Source organism: Moschus berezovskii, chromosome 15, assembly GCF_049115385.1.
Source record: "Moschus berezovskii isolate FMDL1 chromosome 15, NW_MosBer_1.0, whole genome shotgun sequence".
NCBI classification, from domain to species: domain Eukaryota; kingdom Metazoa; phylum Chordata; class Mammalia; order Artiodactyla; family Moschidae; genus Moschus; species Moschus berezovskii.
The window spans coordinates 3,958,071-3,971,261 of record NC_142474.1 but is presented as its reverse complement, the minus strand read 5'-3'; the positions used below and the strand labels follow the sequence as shown (position 1 = coordinate 3,971,261).

At 42.9% G+C, this 13,191-nt stretch overlaps 1 long non-coding RNA gene across 1 annotated transcript in view; it reads right to left on the bottom strand.

Annotated features, from left to right (window-relative positions):
* Window positions 1-11,746, bottom strand: part of LOC129535153 (uncharacterized) — a 56,763-nt gene extending 45,017 nt beyond the window's left edge. Inside the window, exon 1 of the long non-coding RNA XR_008681546.2 lies at window positions 11,621-11,746. This is a non-coding gene — a long non-coding RNA (uncharacterized LOC129535153). The remainder of the gene's footprint in view (window positions 1-11,620) is intronic.
* Between the last annotated feature and the right edge of the window lie 1,445 nt (window positions 11,747-13,191).

The window sequence follows — 13,191 nt, the reverse complement described above, 5'->3', positions numbered from 1 at the left end:
GGAAATTCATGCCTTCAGTTTTAACTAGATGTCACCAAATGTTTTCCAAAGGATTGCATCAACTTCCACTCCAAAGAGAAGTTTATAAGGGGTCTCCTTTGTCTGCATTTTTTTTTTTTTGGCCATGCCATGTGGCATGTAGGATCTTAGTTCACTGACTAGGGATTAAATCCAAGTCCCCTGCATTGGAAGCCCGGCTTTAACCACTGGACCACCAGGGAAGTCCCTTGTCTACCTTCTTTCTAGGATTGGGTATGATCAGACTTTTAAATGCTTTGCCAAAGATTTCTCTTGAAAGGGGAAAATGCAAATGAAGCTGTTTTCAGAATATATCACACCTTTAAACGTTTTTTTAATTACTGCTACTAGATTTTGACACTGTTATCACCCCAGACCTCAGCTCAAATGTCCCCCCACTTCCCCCCATGCCGGTCCCAAATCCCTACAGAGGCTGGTTTCCTCTTCAGTCACTTTCCGTCCCATCTCTCCATTTATCTCCTGCATGAAGCGCTGGAATCAGAAATAATCTTTTGAACAGTTCGTTTTGACTGCTTTCTGATCAGTGTGTCTACAAGGGCTCTTATCTGTCATCATCAGATTTCCGAGCCTCGTTCGGAGCCTGGGTAAGAATGTAAGAAATACTCATAGAATATAGGAAAGAACATACGACCTTTTACAAAGCTGAAGCCACTTTAGACATTTATTAGACATCAGGTTTATTTTTGTAAATCTCAACAGTATTAGGCAAGTGCTGTTATCAGATAATCTCCCTCCTTTACTTCACCCTTACCGTTTGTGAACCACAGACTTAATAATTCATTCAATAAATGATTGACAGATCACTTATTTGCTAGTGACTGTGCCATGAAAGTACTCAGGGGATGCAGACAGAATTACATATCTGCAATTTTGCTGGAAGTGGGGGTTGCTGTCCATGGGGTCGCAAACAGTTGGACACAACTGAGCACACGTTGTTTGCTTGTTGTTGTTTGGGGAGAGAGAAACTGTCTTTGATGCTAAAATGCTTGAATCTTAAGAAGAGGAAGAGACACCAGAGATCTCTCTCTCCTTCACATCCACACACAGTGAAAAGGCCACACGAGGACACAGCCAGAAGGTGCCATCTGCAAGCCGAGGAGAGAGCCCCCACCAGAAACCAGTCTTGATCTTGGACTTCCAGCCTCCAAAAGTGGGTGTGGTTCTGTATGATGGAAGCCCAAGCCGACTGATACAATGAAGCAAACAAAGAACAGCACTACAGGAGGCAGGAGACCGCCCTCCACACAGACAGCAGTGCCAGCGGCTCTCCCTCTGGGTGTTATTTCCATTTTACATGGAAAGTCACAGGCGTGCAGCTGAGTGGGAGTTTGAACCCAGCACAGGAACTTCCCAAGACTGTGTTCTTTGCCACCATGGTGTGGGCGGGGGGGAGCTGAATCCCATAACTTTAGGATTTCTCTACAATATGCTTTATTTAAAGTTTGAGGCATGGAAGCAGCCTAGATGTCCATTTGCAGATGAATGGATACGAAAGCTGTGGTTCAGTTCAGTTCAGTTCAGTCGCTCAGTCAAGTCCGACTCTGCGCGACCCCATGAATCACAGCACGCCAGGCCTCCCTGTCCATCACCAACTCCCGGAGTTCACTCAAACTCATGTCCACAGAGTCGGTGATGCCATCCAGCCATCTCATTCTCTGTCGTCCCCTTCTCCTCCCGCCCCCAACCTTTCCCAGCATCAGAGTCTTTTCCAGTGAGTCAACTCGTCACATGAGGTGGCCAAAGTATTGCAGTTTCAGCTTTAGCATCAGTCCCTCCAATGAACACCCTTCCAATGATCTCCTTTAGAATGGACTGGTTGGATTTCCTTGCAGTATAAGGGACTCTCAAGAGTCTTCTCCAACACCACAGCTCAAAAGCATCGATTCTTCGGCGATCAGCTTTCTTCACAGTCCAACTCTCACATCCATACATGACCACGGGAAAAACAATTGCCTTGACTTAGACGGACCTTGGTTGGCAAAGTAATGTCTCTGCTTTTTAATATACTATCAAGGTTGGTCATAACTTTCCTTCCAAGGAGTAAGCGTCTTTTAATTTCATGGCTGCAATCAGCATCTGCAGTGATTTTGGAGCCCCAAAAAATAAAGTCTGACACTGTTTCCACTGTTTCCCCATCTATTTCCCATGAAGTGATGGGACCAGATGCCATGATCTTTTTTTCTGAATGTTGAGCTTCAAGCCAACCTTTTCACTCTCCTCTTTCACTTTCATCAATAGGCTTTTGAGTTCCTCTTCACTTTCTGCCATAAGGGTAGTGTCATCTGCATATCTGAGGTTATTGATATTTCTCCCAGCAATCTTGATTCCAGCTTGTGCTTCTTCCAGCCCAGCGTTCCTCATGATGTACTCTGCATATAAATTAAATAAGCAAGGTGACAATATACAACCTTGACGTACACCTTTTCCTATTTGGAACCAGTCTATTGTTCCATGTCCAGTTCTAACTGTTGATTCCTGACCTGCATACAGGTTTCTCAAGAGGCAGGTCAGGTGGTCTGGTATTCCCATCTCTTTCAGAATGTTCCACAGTTTATTGTGATCGACACAGTCAAAGGCTTTGGCATAGTCAATGAAGCAGAAATAGATGTTTTTCTGAAACTCTCTTGCTTTCTCCATGATCCAGCGGATGTTGGCAATTTGATCTCTGGTGCCTCTGCCTTTTCTAAAACCTGCTTGAACGTCATATACACAATGGAGTATTACTCAGCCATTAAAAAGAATACATTTGAATCAGTTCTAATGAGGTAGATTAAAAACTAAACGAGCCTATTATACAGAGTGAAGTAAGCCAGAAAGAAAAATACCAATACAGTATACTAATGCATATATATGGAATTTAGAAAGATGATAACGATAACCCTGTATGCGAAACAGCAAAAGAGACACAGATGTATAGAACAGTCTTTTGGACTCTGTGGGAGAGGGCGAGGGTGGGATGATTTGGGAGAATGGCATTGAAACATGTATAGTATCATATGTGAAACGAATCACCAGTCCAGGTTCGATGCATGATACAGGATGCTCGGGGCTGGTGCACTGGGATGACCCTGAGGGATGGGATGGGGAGGGAGGTGGGAAAGGGGTTCAAGATGGGGAACACATGTACACCTGGGGCAGATTCATGTCAATGTATGGCAAAACCAGTACAATAATGTAATTAGTCTCCAATTAAAATAAATAAAAAATTTAAAAAGTTTGAGGCAGTTCCATTTCTCACTTTTTTAAGGGAGCCAGGAGAGGGAAACCCTGTGAATTTACCTTTATTAGGATTTGGCTCAAACTAGAAGTCCATCTTTTACTTCACACTTAACTTCCAAGACTGGTTCGGGAGACGACCAACACCATTAAGAAGCAGACCTTTCCATCCTTCCATCCCATCATTCTTGTCATTGCCACTTCGTCCCTGAGTGTCCTCACAGTCACAGGATGGCTGCTGTAGCCCCAGCACCTCCTCCTACAACCATGTCAAAGGCAGGAAAAGGGGAGAGCATCCCTCTTTTTAGATGAGGAACATCTTCCTTTAAAGTCCTCTAGCAGGTTTTCCAGTTTCCCCCCTTTTGTCTGTGGCCAGAACTGGGTTACATGCCCACTTCTAGAACATTCTCTGGCAAAAAGCCTCAATGGATGGGTGGAAAGGTGTTGTGAACTCACTTTCCTTGAGCACCCACCTCCAGATAACCTGAAGAAAATTCAAGATCTGGATTGCAAGGAAGAAAAGGAAGGTGGCACTTGCATATGTGACTGAGATCTTTGCTTGCAATCTTGCTTCAGGCAAAGTTCACTTGCGAAGCTGGATAGGTGCAGTTCACTCCAGAAGTCCCTAGACCCTACTGCACTGGCCTGCGTCTTCATATTTCAGGCTTTCAAATAACCTTGCTGCTGCCACGGAGATAAACTGAGTTACTAAACTGCAAGGCGGGATTGCTCCATTATAAAAATACTGCTGGTAATTAAATCCTCCAATTACAGGTAGTCAGATTAGTGAGACCAGCAGGGTATATTTTAACTAGTAACTCAATTGGGGTTACTAAAGATGGAAAGAGATAAATTTAAACAGCCTTAAGCTTGACAAAGAAAAGGGCATGAAATCAATTTGTATGTAAATTTCTCCCAGTTAGAACTTCCCAGAAGAGAGTTACACAGAACACATGTTCTTCTGGATTAAAATCCTTCCAAGACAGTCCTATAGGAACTTCCCTGGTGGTCCAGTGGCTAAGACTCCACACTGCCAACTCAGGGGGCCTGGGTTCGATCCCTGGTCAGGGAACTAGATCCGGCATGCCAGCTAAGATCTGGCACAGCCAGATAATTTTTTTTTTTTAAAAGGGGGAACAGAAAAATATCTTAAAAAAAAAAAAAAATACCATCCTGTCAGTTTAAAAGTAACCAAACAATGACATCAGGAGTTAAGAGTCTAACTGTGAAAAAAAGAAATGTCATCTTTCTCGACAGTTTACAGGGAATGAGAGAGAAAAGTACACAGTGCTCCTTCCTGACGGTATATATTACTTTTCTTTCCTTTCCAAGGTGGACCCCTGGTTCTACATCCTGCAGCAACTTTCATGTGGGGAAATAATAATATAGGACAAAGAATTATTGATGTCACCGTCTGGGTCGTAGCTTGAATCCATCTTTCCCTACAGATATTCTGTTGATTTAATTGAAGGGAAGCCCAAATGATGATAAAATAGTTGATAATGAACGTGATAGCAATAGCGAACCTTTCCAGGTACTTTCTCTAAACCAGACACTACTTTCATGTGTAAAACCACGATCACAAACTGGGTTGCTGTGAACCCAACTTCCGAAGGAGGTGGATCCCTTAGTTAGGCCCATTTTACAAAGAGGGAAATTGCAACCTGGAGAGGTTAAGGAACCATCCTGAGAGTCAGAATACTTCAGGGACCTCCCTGATGGTCCAGTGGCTGAGACTCCATGCTCCCAGTGCAGGGGACTGGGCTCAACCCCTGGTCAGGGAACTAGATCCCATGTGATGCAACCAAGAGTCCGGAGCTGCAACTAAGATGTGGCCCAGCTAAACCAAATATATGAATATAGGAGATATGCAGGGTGCGTGAGCGACGGTGTTCGCTGCTCAGTGCTGTCAGACTCTTTGTTTGTGACCTCATGGACTGCAGCCCGCCAGACTCCTCTGTCCATGGAATTCTCCAGGCAAGAATACTCTACTGGGCCGCCATTCCCCTCTCCAGGGAATCTTCCCCACCCAGGAATTGAACCTGGGTCTCCTGCATTGCAGGCAGATTCTTTTATTTTTTAAATTTTTTTATTGAAGGATAATTGCTTTACAGAATTTTGTTGTTTTCTGTCAAGCCTCAGCGTGAATCAGCCATAGGTATACATATATCCCCTCCCTCTTGAACCTCCCTTCCATCCCCCTCCCCACCTCAGCCCTCTAGCTTGATACAGAGCCCATGTCTGAGTTTCCTGAGACACACAGCAAATTCCTGGTGGCTGTCTATTTTACATATGGTGATGTAAGCCTCCATGTTACTCCTTCCATACATCTCACCCTCTCCATGGAAGGCCACGTGAAGACAGGGCCAGAGACTGGAGTGATGTGGCCACAAGCCAAGAAATGCAAGGAGCGCCCAGGAACTGGAGGGGGCAGGAAGAATTCGGCCCTAGAAGCCTTCGAGGGAGTGTGGCCCTGCTGACACTTCGATTCAGGACGTGCGTCCTCCAAAACTCTCAGAAAAGAAGTTTCTGTTGTGCTAAGCCAGTCTGTGATACTGTGTTATGGCTGCCTGGAAACTAATGCTGTAACTACAGGTGGATCCCCCTGGGTCTTGGGTTGCTCATTGGTTCCAGGCGAGTTTGGAATACACCAGCCTCTAAACGTGAGGTGATGAACCTGGGCCAGCCACTGAGCGGGGAACATGTGAACCTGTGGTTCCAGGACAGGGGCAGGTTAACCCCACCCTCACCAGAGAACATTTGGGAAAGTCCAGACCCTGAGGCTGGGAAAGACTGAGGGGCAGGAGAAGGGGGTGACAGAGGCTGAGAGGGTCGGATGGCATCACTGACTCCCTGGACATGCGTTTGAGCAAACTCAGGGAGGTGGTGGGGGACAGGGAAGCCTGGTGCGCTGCAGTCCAGGGGTCACAAAGGGTTGGATATAACCTGGTTGACAGAACAACAACAATGAAAGACTCTTTGGTTTTCACGACTGCGGGAGAAGCGGTGGTGAGATTCCTACTGGCGTCTGGTGAGCGGAGACCAGGGAAGCTGCTCGGCATCCTTCAACGCACGGGACGGACCCCGCCCCAGAGAACAACCTGGCCGAAAGCGTGAGCAGGGCGCAGGTTGAAAAACCCTGGTGTGCACCACACTAGGGCGGGGCTTACAAGCAACACCTTACTGAATGTTCACAGTCGCTTCTCAGGGCAGGTGCTGTTAGGAGTATTCTTCCTGTTCTACAGATGAGTACACTGAGGCTAAGAGAAGTGATTGATTCAAGGTCACAGACCTTGAAGTGGTAGAGCTGGGATTTGAGTTTTTGTGCTTTTGTTTTTTAATAATAGAGCTATATTTATTCAATGAAAAGAATACCCTTTTAAAAAAAAATTATCCTTTTTACCCCCTAATTTTGGTATTACACCATCCTTAAGAAGAATGATCTCTAATTTTCTTGAAGAGATCTCTTGTAAGGCAACAGAATAGGAAAAACAAGAGATCTCTTCAAGAAAATTAGAGATTCCAAGGGAACATTTCATGCAAAGATGGGCTCGATAAAGGACAGAAATGGTATGGACCTAACAGAAGGAGAAGATATTAAGAAGAGGTGGCAAGAATACACAGAAGAACTGTACAAAAAAGATCTTCACGACCAAGATAGTCACGATAACGTGATCACTGAGCTAGAGCCAGACATCTTGGAATGTGAAGTCAAGTGGGCCTTAGGAAGCATCACTACAAACAAAGCTAGTGGAGGTGATGGAATTCCAGTTGAGCTATTTCAAATCCTGAAAGATGATGCTGTGAAAGTGCTGCACTCAATATGCCAGCAAATTTGGAAAACTCAGCAGTGGCCACAGGACCGGAAAAGGTCAGTCTTCATTCCAATCCCAAATAAAGACAATGCCAAAGAATGCTCAAACTACCGCACAACTGCATTCATCTCACATGCTAGTAAAGTCATGCTCAAAATTCTCCAAGCCAGGCTTCAGCAAAACGTGAACCGTGAACTCCCAGATGTTCAAGCAGGTTTTAGGAAAGGCAGAGGCACCAGAGATCAAATTGCCAACATCCGCTGGATCATGGAGAAAGCAAGAGAGTTCCAGAAAAACATCTATTTCTGCTTCATTGACTATGCCAAAGCCTTTGACTGTGTGGATCACAGTAAACTGTGGAAAATTCTGAAAGAGATGGGAATACCAGACCACCTGACCTGCCTCTTGAGAAACCTGTATGTATGCAGGTCAGGAAGCAACAGTCAGAACTGTACATGGAACAACAGACTGGTTCCAAACAGGAAAAGGAGTATGGCAAGGCTGTATATTGTCACCTTGTTTATTTAACTTACATGCAGAGTACATCATGAGGAACGCTGGGCTAGAAGAAGCACAAGCTGGAATCAGGATTGCTGGGAGAAATATCAATAACCTCAGATATGCAGATGACACTACACTTATGGCAGAAAGTGAAGAGGAACTCAAAAGTCTCTTGATGAAAGTGAAAGAGGAGAGTGAAAAGGTTGGCTTGAAGCTCAACATTCAGAAAACAAAGATCATGGCATCTGGTCCCATCACTTCATGGGAAATATATGGAAAAACAGTGGAAACAGTGTCAGACTTTATTTTTTTTGGCTCCAACATCACTGCAGATGCTGATTGCAGCCATGAAATTAAAAGACGCTTACTCCTTGGAAGGAAAGTTATGACCAACCTAGATAGTATATTAAAAAGCAGAGACATTACTTTGCCAACAAAGGTCCGTCTAGTCAAGGCTATGGTTTTTCGTGGTCATGTATGGATGTGAGAGTTGGACTGTGAAGAAGTTGATCGCCGAAGAATTGATGCTTTTGAACTGTGGTGCTGGAGAAGACTCTTGAGAGTCCCTTGTGCTGCAAGGAGATCCAACCAGTCCATCCTAAAGGAGATCAATCCTGAGTGTTCATTGGAAGGACTGATGCTAAAGCTGAAACTGCAATACTTTGGCCACCTCATGTGACGAGTTGACTCACTGGAAAAGACTCTGATGCTGGGAAAGGTTGGGGGCGGGAGGAGAAGGGGACGACAGAGAATGAGATGGCTGGATGGCATCACCGACTCGATGGACATGAGTTTGAGTGAACTCTGGGATTTGGTGATGGACAGGGAGGCCTGGCGTGCTGTGATTCATGGGGTCGCAAAGAGTTGGACACGACTGAGCGACTGAACTCAACTGAAGAAGAATGATAGTGTTGGTAGATGCCACTCTTTTGATTGTAGGTCCTTTTGGTTTGTATCATAAAAAGTTGGGAATCCTATATCTTGTTGCACATTTTGATCAGAGACATTCAATTCTGGGGGAAGCACGGGAAAAGGTCATCTGTAGAGCTTCTTCTAGTTCTAATAGTGGAAACATGTTTCTGTCCCGGTTGGGTCTCTACAAAATCCCCTAAGGCATTAATTCACTGGATGTGTGTTAGTGACCTGGGCAGGGCAAGGCCTCTGTTGACCATCAACTACGTCGAGGCTGCAGTGAATGCCTTATAAAGAAGAGCCCTGGTCTAGGAAGATCCCACTTGCCACAGGGTAACTAAGCCCCTGTGCCACAACTGCTGAGCCCATCGTCTGAAAGGAGAGAGGTCGCCGCAATGAGCAGCTTGTGCTCCCCAACCAGAGAGTAGCCCCTGCTGGCTGCAACTAGAGAAAGCGCTCCTGCAGCCACAGAGACCCAGCACAGCCAGAAATTAATAAATAAATAAATAATTGCAATTAATTAAAAAAGAAGAAGAGATAAAGATGGCTGTCATGGTGCCAGGTTCCGAGCGTGAACCACCACTCAAATTTCGACTTTCGCTTTTTCACTTTTTTCCATTTGCTCATTGACCCATTCCTTATCGTTCACTTACTCATTCACTATACCGTCATTCACTCATTCCGTAGCAACCATTTTTGGAGCTCACAATGATGGGCCTGACATGTGAGGGCTGCAAAGTCAGACGCCGTGTTTATGAATTATTCATAATTTTTGTGAATTGTGAATTATGCATAAAGTGCAGGAAGATGAGATAGAATGATACTAGGTCAGACTGACTGAGCTCAAACTGATTGTGCCAGACCTCCCGAGCTCTTTGCCCGCACTGACTCGTGTCATCTCTTAATGACCTATGCAGGCACTCCAGTTATCATCCATTTTACAGATGAGAAACTGAGGTATAAGATTTTACATACATTGCTTAAGATCCTGGTAGAGGAAAAGGATCAGAACCCAAATAGTTCTGTTCCAGACTCTACTGTCAGTCATTACCTCTCTCTATAGAAGTAATAAGACAAAAGTAATACTTGGTTTGGTTACTTTTTTCCCCCTCCTGTTGGTACAGCAAAGAATAAGCTTTATTACACCAAATTCTCATTGCACTTCGATGGAAAGATACTTTCTTATGATTCCCATTTTATAGATGAGAAGACTGAGGTTTACAGAGCTCACATGATTGATTCTAACCACCCAGCTCTGAAGAGGCGTGAGAGCTTTGCCATAAGCAAGCTGGGTGTAACTCCTGGCCCTGGGACTTACCTGGTGGTCCAGTGGCTAAGGCTCTGAGCCCCCAGTGCAGGGGGCCTGGGCTCAGTCCCTGGGGAGGGAACTAGATCCCACACGCGGCAGGTAAGACCTGCTGCAGCCAAATAAATAAAAAAAATCCTGACCCTGCCACTTTCTGGCTGCATAACCATGGGCAAGTTATTTAAACTTTCTGAGCAAAGCAATCTCTATTCCTAGTTGTTGAGACGATTAGGTTAGAGGGGCCAGGTATGTTCCAGCATCCGTTTGGTACAGCTGTGACGTAAGAATGCTTTTTACATTATTAAATGACTACAAAAAAATCAAAAGGAGAATAATATTTTGTAACATGTGGAAACGACATGAAATCCAAATTCCAGTGTCCACAACATCTTCCTGACTCACAGCCAAGCCCACCCCTCACACTCCGCCTTTTACCCTCAACCGGTTGAATAGCTGCCACAGAGGCCGCATGGCTTGCAAAACCGAAAATATTGACTCTCTGTCCTCTCACAGACAAAGTTGGCTGACCTCTAGATTAGGTGACAAATAGAAAATCCATGCTAGGTACTCAATAACTATTACTATAAATAACAACGAAAACAATGATGCATCATTTGAAATGTCCAGTAGATCTGAAGTCAGTGTTCAAAATTATACTGAATTTTGTCATTATTTGAAGTGAAAAGAAAAGTCTTTTGTCCACTGAGGGACTCAGAGGAAGATATAGGGAATTAACATGTATTTATTAATTATTATTTTTATTTTTTTTGATGTGGACTGTTGTAAAGACTTTACTGGATTTGTTACAACATTGCTCATGTTCTGCGTCTTTGGCCTTGAGGCATGTGAGATCTCAGCTTCCCTCTGCACCCGCTGCATTTGAAGGTCAAGTCCCAGCCACTGGACTGCCAGGTAAGTCCCAACACTTTATTAAATAGAAAGCGAACAGGAACAAATAGCTTACACCGTCAAGGTCTATTGTCTCTACTTAATCCCAGTTGTCAGCTGTTCTTGCCTGCAAGTATGTAGTTTTCTTCTTGGCATAAGCACTTCTACAGACTTTACATTTTTTGAAGGCTATATTTATTTTTTTATAGTCTACCCTCAAATTAAAGGAGAGCTCAAAGTCCAATAATGGAACAATAATGAAACGAGCTTGGGTACATTTACTATTCAGTAAAATCACACCTAGCCTGTACAAATGAGAATTAAGACTTTGAAGCAATATTGGAAACTGATTATAATAATTGATACAATATGATAGATATTTTGTAGAAACACAGAAAAATATGTGTATATACAAAGCATACATATAATATATAAAAACATTTTCATATATATATACATATACATATATAATTATATATATATACATATACATATATAATTATATATATATATATAATTACAAAGAAATATGACCTAGATGTTGGTATAAATTATCTCTGAGTTATGGAGTAACTTTAATTTTCTTCATTATAAGTTTACAGGTTTCTGTATTTTTTGGTTTTCCTGTAATGAGTATAAGGTATTCTTACATTATGGAAAAACACTAAGAGAAATATGATTCTAGTTGAGAAAAAGACTAAAATGAATAAACTTAAAAAAAAAGACTATAAATGAATTTAAAAAACCCAGAATTGTTTCACAGAGCGTGCAATGCAACAGAACATGTTGTTAGCTTTCTAAGTAAAAAGAATAGAAAACTTTATCATCATTGATCCCACATCTTGTCATTTATTATTGTAAAATGATCATTCTATATATCTAATTCATACAAAGTGTGTTGAAGACAATTTAGCTTTCAACAGAAATTTAAAATTATACTCACATTCCACCACCTTCTGTTCTTTTAAGAATGCATTTTCTCCCCTTTACACAATTACAGTCAACTTAAACTTACTTTTTTTTTTTAAATTTAACTCGTGTTACTAGTTTGGCGAGTATCACTCCCTACTGAAAGCAAGAGGAATGTTTTCTCAGTGACCAGTTGTCACATTTCTAAACCAAATCAAACCTGTTTTCCCAGCTTATAAGTAAGCTTTTAATTATGCATATAGAAGTACAACCTAAAGAAACAGGTCAGGAGAGGGACGTCTGACTAATTAATGCAGGTGAACATAATGTTTTCTTTCCATGTGAGCATGTATTTCACTAACCAGGTGATGTTAAAGTTAAAACTAGGGAGGTTCATCAGAATATGATTAAAGACCTTAGCATCTAGCTGAACTAAACCATAAAAGAATTTGTCCTTTTGTGTTTCTCCACAGGCATCTTGAGTTGAGCTTACACACTCTAGAAGCTCAAAGTAAAAAGATTCATGTTCTTCAGTGTTCACAGAGGACTCATTTTCTGATGACTGTTCTGTATCATCACAGATTGCAGCTTAAAGAAACACTTAAATACATGTGCATTAAGATATTAGTTGCTACTGCTGAGTGATAGGATTTCAGGTGATTTTTTTCCATTTTACTTTCCTATGTTTTTCTCGTTTTCTTCTATGACCACGGACTATATTCATAAGTGAAATAAACAGCACACAAATCAAATACTTAATGTATCATTTCATTCACTCAGCAGCCCAGCGTGGCTCATGCTCGGCACTCCCTCCCTGAAAGCCAGGCAGCATAGCCAACATGGTTTACCTCGATCATTGGATGGAGCTGTGGATAAACGGACTCATAAATGGGAGAAGCATTCTGCAAAGCACAAAGCCTTAAAAAAACACAACAACAAGACTCTAAGGGACTTTCCTGGTGGTCCAGTGGTTAAGACTCTCTGCCCCCAGTGCCGGGGGTGTGGGGTCAATCCCTGTTCAGGGAGCTATGATTCCACGTGGGCTCAGCATGGCCAAAAAGAAAACAACTTTTCAAATAAGACGCTCATAATCATATACACCCAAGCAGGTCATTTCCTTCTTGGCTGAACTGCAGCAGGTGTGCGAAACCCAGCTTTGCCAATAGCTGGATGTCTTATTTTTCACTGCCTGCGTCTCAGTTCTGCCCTGATGTTGAGGAAACCACTGTAATGCATGAACAGCAGATGTGGCTATGTGCCCATAAACATTCATTTATGGGCTCTGAAGATTACATTTCATATGACTTTCATGGGTCTTAAAATATTTTTTCCAGTTATTTAAAAATGGAAAAACCACTCTTCCCTTTTTTGTCATTCAAGATAGATGGCAGGATGTCATGTGTGGACAGCGATGCAGAGTTTTCTCCTAAAGGATATGAAAAGGATGGGACTTCCCTGGTGGTCCAGAGGGTAAAAAATCCACTTTGGAAGGCAGGGGACAAGGGTTCAATCCCTGGTCGGGGAACTAAAATCCCACATGCTGTAGCTATTGAGCCTGCGTTCTCTGGAGCCCGTGTTCCACAATGAGAGATCCCGCATGCCACC